The 8,181-nt window shown below is 46.0% G+C and overlaps 1 long non-coding RNA gene across 1 annotated transcript; it reads left to right on the top strand.

The window, feature by feature from the left end:
* The first annotated feature begins 3,085 nt into the window (after positions 1 to 3,085).
* On the top strand, positions 3,086 to 6,339 carry LOC147990660 (uncharacterized). The gene is made up of 2 exons (XR_015600110.1): positions 3,086 to 4,824; positions 6,069 to 6,339. It is a non-coding gene; the product is annotated as an uncharacterized LOC147990660 (long non-coding RNA).
* Positions 6,340 to 8,181: the final 1,842 nt, after the last annotated feature.

Genomic DNA, 8,181 nt, shown 5'->3' with positions numbered 1-8,181 from the left:
TTTCATCCGTCTTCAAGTTGACTTTGTTTTCCCTCCCTCCCACCCTTTTTCTTCGAGGAATCAAATATCTTAATCAACTATCCATTTTATTCATGTTAAGTCTCTTCGTTCTTTTCAATCAACGTTTTACCCGGTGGTTCTCTTGAAGATGCTCTACAAGTTCATCATTCTTCATTCTTTTCCTTCTCCGGTGGATTCAAGTCAAGCTTTGTTGATCATATCCTTTTTCCTCGTTTCAATACTTTCTCATGCCGGTGCACCTCATATTCAGTCATTTCTCGCTATTCAATTCTTCCGGAGTGCTCAAGATATCCCGAAGATTCGTGCTTACACTCTGCTTTCGTTCAAGCTCTTTTCGAGGATGTTATCTCATTCAAGCCATTTAAATCCAACCGGTGGAATCTCTCTTGTCAAGCAATCGTTCTACGGTGTTTCTTTTGAGTGGGCCCTAACCCATAGGTCTTTTCCCGGGATCTTACCTGACTCTTCTTATTTTCCTGGAGCTTCTCAAATTGTTTTCAAATTTTGACGTAAGAATGATTTATCATCAGTCATATGCCTTCTCCAAGGTCTTTCACATTATTTTCATCGTTGGCTCAACCTCTTCGCTTTTGATTCTCCCGGAGTGTCTAAATAATTCATGGTGGTGTTTCTCATCGTCATTCTCTGCATTTGAAGACCAAAGAAGAGTTTTTCCTCCATATCTTGCTCCATTCTCGTCAAGATTCGTGGCTCTAGTTTGTTGCCATCCTCTCATAATTATTTTTGATTGTGAGAATTCTTTTCACCCATCCGGAGCAGTTCAAGAATCTTTTCAGTTTGATTCTCCGAAGCAAATCAATTCAGAATTATTCATTCTCAGCTTTCAGCTCTCTTTCTCTAAATCTTACCGGTGCATTGTTCAAATATCCTCTAATCTGCTCGTGGTCTCTTTGTTCTCATGTATCTAAGTTCTCTCAAGTATTCTGATTCATTCTCTAATCCTTCCCGGTGTTCCTTCATGTTTTATTCGTTCTTTTTCAATTCTTACGGTGGTTTTCCCAAGATTATATTCCATGGTTATCATATCAATTTATTCGTTGTTTCAACCCTTCCGGTGGTTCGTTGAAGACCTTCCCAAGTTGCGCAATATCTATCTTAATCCTTTTTTATGAGAATAAGTAGTATGTCATATCCATTTTTTGTCATCAATTAAATTGGTGAAGGATACGCATAAGGTATTTCTTATTCTTGCTTCACCCAAGTGATTAATTCCTTATTCTGGAGGCTCATCAAATTCTCGGTTTCATTTGTTTCATCTTTCTTTTCCAGATTTCCAAGCTTTTCCCCATTATCTCGTCGTGAAGCTCCTTCTAAATCATCGCAAGGCTTCACCTTGTGTTTTCAACTTCTCTTTCCTTTCGTTTGATCAGTCTTTTGTTGACCGGAGTTCTTCATGGAGGCTCTACATGATGGTTCATAAAGGATTCAATTCCTTTTCGAAGTGTTCATTGAGATTCTTTTCAGAGGAACTCAAGCTTTCTTCATCTTGCAATCCGGAGTGCAATTCTTTCTTCCGTATAATTGGAGGTGGTATTATGTCATTCTCGATAATTTGAGTTCATGTTCCATGATTCACATGTTGTTAAGAATGAGATATTTTAAACCCATCAATCTCGTCATTGGAGTTAACTTGGGTTATAGTTCACCTAAAGCCTTCCCTAAGGATTGTTGCTATTTATGGTGCTTATAAAGGACCCAAGTCTTTATTTTATCCTCCTGGTGAAATAGTTTTCTCATCCCCTTGTTCTTATCAATCCAATCTTGTTTTTCGTTAGTGGCGGAATTTCACCTCATAGTTATGAGATGTTTTCCATAAGCCCACAACAAGCTTACTCTTTTCGTTGTGTATTTTTTCCAACAACTCCGTTCGACCCTTCTCTTAAAGATGCCTTTTCAAGATCTTTTGTGGCAGAAGTTGGCATTTTCTTCTCCATTCTCCTATTTCAATTATCTATCTTCTATTCTTTTGTTCCGGAGGTATTGTGATGTTGCTCTTTTCAACCCATCATCTCGTTTTGTCAAAGATCATGTTCTTTTCATGCCTATCCATTTAACCGGAGTGTTGTGTCCTTTGATCAAGTTCTTTCATCTTATCAAGTCTTGCATCTCTTTTCAACCGGAGTGCTACCCAAATCGGTTCTTTTTTTCCTCTTTCTTAACGGAGTGCTTTCAACTTCGTTCTTCTCTGTTGCACTCTTTCTCCAATATGTTCATCATCTCAAGGTTCTTTGGTTTCACTCGTTTGTCAAAGAAGCAACTTAGTTTTACCTCTTCTCTTTCTCTTCCTTTTTCCCTCCGGTGCCATTCTAGATCTCAGGACGAGATCCTCTCGTAGTGGTGGAGTGTTGTGACGCCCCGAGACCGCTGCGCCAGGTGTCTTCCGGTGTTTCGTTGTTGTTGCCTTGTCTTTTGCTTGCGTGTCGCATCTTGTCATGTCATCATGTGCATTGCATCATCATGTTTTCGAAACTTGCATCCGTCCCGGCCTCCTCGTTCTCTCCGTTGTTCGTTCTGAGCCCAGGCACACTTGCACGCGCCCGCGGCATGTCCGAAATATTATTTTATAAGTGGCTGGAAAATGTTCTCGGAATGGGATGAAAGTTGGCGTGCGGTGTTTTTATGTTCTAGGTAGGCCGCCTGTCAATTTTCGTCGCATTCGGAGTTTGTTTGACGCCCCAACGGATAACTATAGTGGCAATATAGTCGGTCTAACGTCGGACGTTTTCGGTCTCCGAAAACAGTCGCCGGGCCTCTCTCTCTTCTCTTCTCTCAGCTCGAGCCCTTCTGCACAGCCCACGAGTTCCAACCGACCTCTCGCGCGCGCATCCGAAAAGCTGTCCCGGACCCGACCCGGACTGTCGCCACCGTTGTGTCTGGATCATCCCCAAACATCTACAAAACGTCTCTGTTTTGTTAATTGGACTTCCTACCCTATTTTTCTCGACCGCTCGATTTATTTGGAGGGACGTATTAGCCCCTAAATGTCTCCCTCTATATATATATATATATATATATATACACACTCCTAGTGCTATTTGGACAAAACCATAAAACCGAGGGCACTTGTCCCATCTTTCCCTTTTGGCCGCCACCACACCCTCATCGGGATCCTCCCCGATCCACCCACCTCCTCTTCCTTGAATTCCCCATCTGGCCAATCCCGCATCCTCTCTCGTTCTCCATCCAACCAAACCGATTCATCCATCCAGCACAACCGCACTTGAGCGCTCCCGAGGCCGAGCTCCTCCAACGCCACGCCGCCCCGGCGAACCTGCCAGCCGACGACCCCGTCCTCAGGCCGGCCTCGTCGCGCCACCTTTTCCTTCCCTTCCTCCTCTGGTTCTTCTCCCTCTCACTCCCTCCACCTCTCTGTTTTCTCTCACAGGGAGAACACGATGCGCCGGCCTCCATGGATTTCGCACCGAAGTCCCCGACCGCGCCTCGTCCTGGATGCAGGAGCACGAGCTCCCTCCTCCTCGTTGCACGCATCGCTCGCCGAGCCGCAAGCCCCTGCGCCGCCCGGATCACCTGCGACCTTGGGTCGCCCCTGCTTCGTCCTCGCCGTCGTTGGTGCTCTGGCCGCCGCCACCATGGTCTCCAGCTCCGCCCGCGCGCCTGCCTCGCGAACTGCAGCGCCGCCCCGCCTCTCGCGAGATTGGAAATCCCCCGCCCGGATCCACCGCCTACTGTCGTCCTGGACCTCACGTCAACTAGATCCCACGCCGCCGCTTCCTTCCTCCTGCTGCTGCGTTTTCTTCTCGAGGGAGACGAGCGCCCCGACCTGAAGCCGCGTCCCTACCTCGCGGTGACCTTGCCCTGCCTCCGCTCGATCTGCCTGCGAGGCCCAGCGCGCCCCTTCGCAGCCTGCCCAGCCTCCTCCTCTCCAGCTGGGCCGTGGCCCATGGTGAGGCCACCCCGGCGTTCTTTTTTTTTGTTTCTCCGTTGGGCTTCCTGTCCAGTTTCGGCCCGCTTATGTTTTTTTCAGCGTCTGCGAATTTAGCTAATTATCCAGAGTTGGCAGTTTTATAGAAAACCCCCTATGGTTCATGCATATCATATCTCTCAAACTATGCATCATATGTAAAAACTTAATATATGAAACTTGCTTAGAATTTTGTCTAGTTTAATAATATCCAGTTTTCATCCATGTTTAAAATGTTTAATATGATGTTTGGTTAAATTTGCACCTATGCCATGTTAAAATGATTTATTTCGTAACTAAATAACCGTAGCTCCAAACCTAACAAACTTTATATGTAAATGGGGTAGAATTTTGCCTAGTTTAACATGGTGTTGTTACTTTGAATGTTTAACAACTATAAAATATGGTTTAGGGCAGAACAGTACCAAACCTCATATATGCATATGGGGATTTACCGGAATTGATGTTCGTTGCTTCCGGCCTCATTTAAACTTGCCTAGATAGATAGTTTCATTATGCTTCACCTCTTGCCAGGCTAACAACATTTAATATTGTTGAGTACATTAACAAGATCGAACTAAATAAGTAATGTGGTGTTTCGTCAATATGCAACGGAGTTGCATATTGAGCTCCACTTAATTTGTAGAATTGCTTGTGCACTTTGCCATGCCATGCCTCCTTAAACCGGACATGCATCATACTTGGTTATGCATCATGCCATGTTCATGTGGTGGTTGTTTACTTCTTTCCGGTGTTGCTTCTTCGGGTTGGTTCCGATAACGTCGCGTTTGTGAGGAACCGTTCGACTTCGTCCGTTTGTCTTCTTCATGGACTCGTTCTTCTTCCTTGCGGGATTTCAGGCAAGATGACCATACCCTCGAAATCACTTCTATCTTTGCTTGCTAGATGCTCGCTCTTTTGCTATGCCGATGCTGTGATACCTACCACTTGCTTATCATGCCTCCCATATTGTTAAACCAAGCCTCTAACCCACCTTGTCCTAGCAAACCGTTGTTTGGCTATGTTACCGCTTTGCTCAGCCCCTCTTATAGCGTTGATAGTTGCAGGTGAAGGTTGGAGCTTGTTCCATGTTTGGAACATGGATATTTTGTTGGGATATCACAATATCTCTTATTTAATTAATGCATCTATATACTTGGTAAAGGGTGGAAGGCTCGGCCTTATGCCTGGTGTTTTGTTCCACTCTTGCCGCCCTAGTTTCCGTCATATCGGTGTTATGTTCCCGGATTTTGCGTTCCTTACATGGTTGGGTTATAATGGGAACCCCTTGACAGTTCGCTTTGAATAAAACTCCTCCAGCAAGGCCCAACCTTGGTTTTACCTTTTGCAGTAACAACCTAGCCTTTTCCCTTGGGTTTCGCGGACTCAAGGGTCATCTTTTTTTAACCCCCCGGGCCAGTGCTTCTCTAAGTGTTGGTCCGAAACGGGCAGCCTGCGGGGCCACCTCGGGGAAACTTGAGGGTTGGTTTTACTCGTAGCTTGACCTATCCGGTGTTGCCCTGAGAACGAGATATGTGCAGCTCCTATCGGGATTGTCGGCGCATCAAGCGGCTTTGCTGGACTTGTTTTACCATTGTCGAGGATGTCTTGTAACCGGGATGCCGAGCCTGATCGGATTGTCTTGGGAGAAGGAATATCCTTCGTTGACCGTGAGAGCTTGAGATGGGCTAAGTTGGGACACCCCTGTAGGGATTGATCTTTCGAAAGCCATGCCCGCGGTTATGGGCAGATGGGAATTTTTTAATGTCCGATTGTAGATAACCTAAAACTTAACTTAATTAAAATGCACCAACCGCGTGTGTAACCGTGATGGTCTCTTCTCGGCGGAGTCCGGGAAGTGAACACGGTGTTGGAGTAATGCTTGATGTAGGTTGTTCTAGGATCACTTCTTGATCATAGTTGTTCGACTATGCTTTTGCCTTCTCTTATCGCTCTCATTTGCGTATGTTAGCCACCAAATATGCTAGTCGCTTGCTGCCGCTCCACCTCATACCTTTTACCCTACCTATAAGCTTAAATAGTCTTGATCGCGAGGGTGTGAGATTGTTGAGTCCCCGTGACTCACAGATACTTCCAAAACCAGCTTGCAGGTGCCGATGAAACCGTGCAGGTGACGCAACCAAGCTCAAGGAGGAGCTCGTTGAAGATCGTGTTCGTTATGTTGTTTCGTTTCCAGTTGATCAGTGGTGGAGCCCAGTCGGGACGATCGGGGATCTGTGTAGCTTTTGGGGTAGTCTTCTTTTATTTTGGTTCCGTAGTCAGACCTTGATTGTATCTGGATGATGTAATGTTTTATTCATGTATGGTGTGAAGTGGCAATTGTAAGCCAACTATGTATCTCTTTCCCTTATGTATTACATGGGTTGTTTGCGAAGATTACCTCACTTGCGACATTGCTTTCAATGCGGTTATGCCTATAAGTCATGCTTCGACACGTAGGAGATATAGCCGCATCGAGGGCATTACAACTTGCTAGCATTCACACTTCATAAATTATTTCTTTTATCATTTACCTACTCAAGGAAGAGCAGGAATTAAGCTTGGGGATGCTGATACGTCTCCAACGTATCTATAATTTATGAAGTATTCATGCCATGTTTACAATAAATTTATATGATTTTGGTATGATTTGATTAGAACTAACCCGGACTGGCGTTGTTTTCAGCAGAACTACCGTGGTGTCGTTTTTTTGTGCAGAAATAAAAGTTCTCTGAACAAGCTGAAAATTTACGGAGAATGTTTTTGGAAAATATAAAAATGCTGGAACTAAAAGATATCAGAGAGGAGTCCCAAGGCAACCACAAGGGTGGGTGTAACATCCCATTTTTCCTAAATTAGGATGTTAATAGATCATTCATATGCGTATCATATCTTTAATTGCATTATTTGTCTTTCTGCAATATTCAAATCATTATGCAACAAAGGCAATTTATTGGAGCGGAGATAACATGATTTCTCCCCTATTTTAAAAATGTTCATAATGTGCAAAATATTATTTCCAGTTCATCTGATATGTTCTGGTAATTTTTGTGATCTTAAAAATATTTTATTTGATTGTTTTATTGCTGTTTGAGTGGCCTATTGCATCAAAATTATTTTACAAAATTGCATTAGTGTTGGAACTAGTGTTCCTGTAGTTTATAGCTGTAGAGCTATTTTGACTGTGTGTCTAGGTATTTTTATTTAGAATTTATATTGTGTATTTTATTTTATTTATTTTGTCCTGCTGCTGTCTTTATTTAAAAAAAACAGGGCCAGCCAGCCGGCCCATCGCCGCGGCCCAGCCAGCGCAGCAGCAGCACACAGCCGCAACCCGCTAAACCTAGCGAAGCGGTACGCCCGCACCGCTCGCCCGAACCGCACTCGACCCACTGCCCGCGTTCAGCCACTGACCGTGGACCCTGCGCCTGGTTCTCCTTCCTCCGGTCGGACGAACACGAGCGAAGCCGCACGCGCAGCCCGAGCCGAGCCCCGATCGATCTCGGGCACTGGTCGACCACGTGCACTGTAGGAACGCCGTACGCGAGCTAGACTCCTCCAGGAACCCTACCGAAGCCGTTTCCCCATCGCCCCTCGTCCACACGCCTCTGCTTGGCGATTTGGATCTCGCCAGGAGCTCCGCCGTCCACCGCCGTTCGCCGGAAGATTGCGCCGCCGTAAGAGCTCGTAAAGCCGGACCTCCTGCACCCCTCGAACCCCCACTCGATGAAGAACTCTTTTGACACCTCGAAGTACCCTGCAGAGCACCAGAACGCTGCCGCCACCAACGTCCGCCGCCGCCGGAGCACACCACCGTTCCCGTTTCCGTTAATGCCCGCAGAGGACGCCTCGCCGCCTTTGAGCACCACCACCGCCTCCGCCGCTCGACACCGCACCCGTCCGTCACCTCGCCTTCGCCGGAGACCCACCGGAGGAGCGCCGCCACCAACGCCCGAGACCGCCGTCGTTTTCCTCTGTTTTGGGTGAGCACACGCGCCCAGCCAATCGGATGCCGCCACTTGGCACCTTGCTACAGGACACGCACAGGAGTTCGCTACAGCGCTCAGGAGTTTTCTGTTGCTGTTTTATTTTTTTTCAGATTCTTCCTCTAACTTCAACTAGCTATATCTTTTAACCTATATGTCCAAATTAGGTAATTCTTTTTCCTATGATCTCACAAAAATCAGCACAATATCGCAGTACCAAATTTGCACATG

Source organism: Triticum urartu, chromosome 1A (genome assembly GCF_056163025.1).
Source record: "Triticum urartu cultivar PI428250 chromosome 1A, HENAU_Tu73, whole genome shotgun sequence".
Lineage (NCBI taxonomy): Eukaryota > Viridiplantae > Streptophyta > Magnoliopsida > Poales > Poaceae > Triticum > Triticum urartu.
Note: the sequence above shows the minus strand (reverse complement) of the source record. Positions and strands in the feature narration are given on the sequence as shown.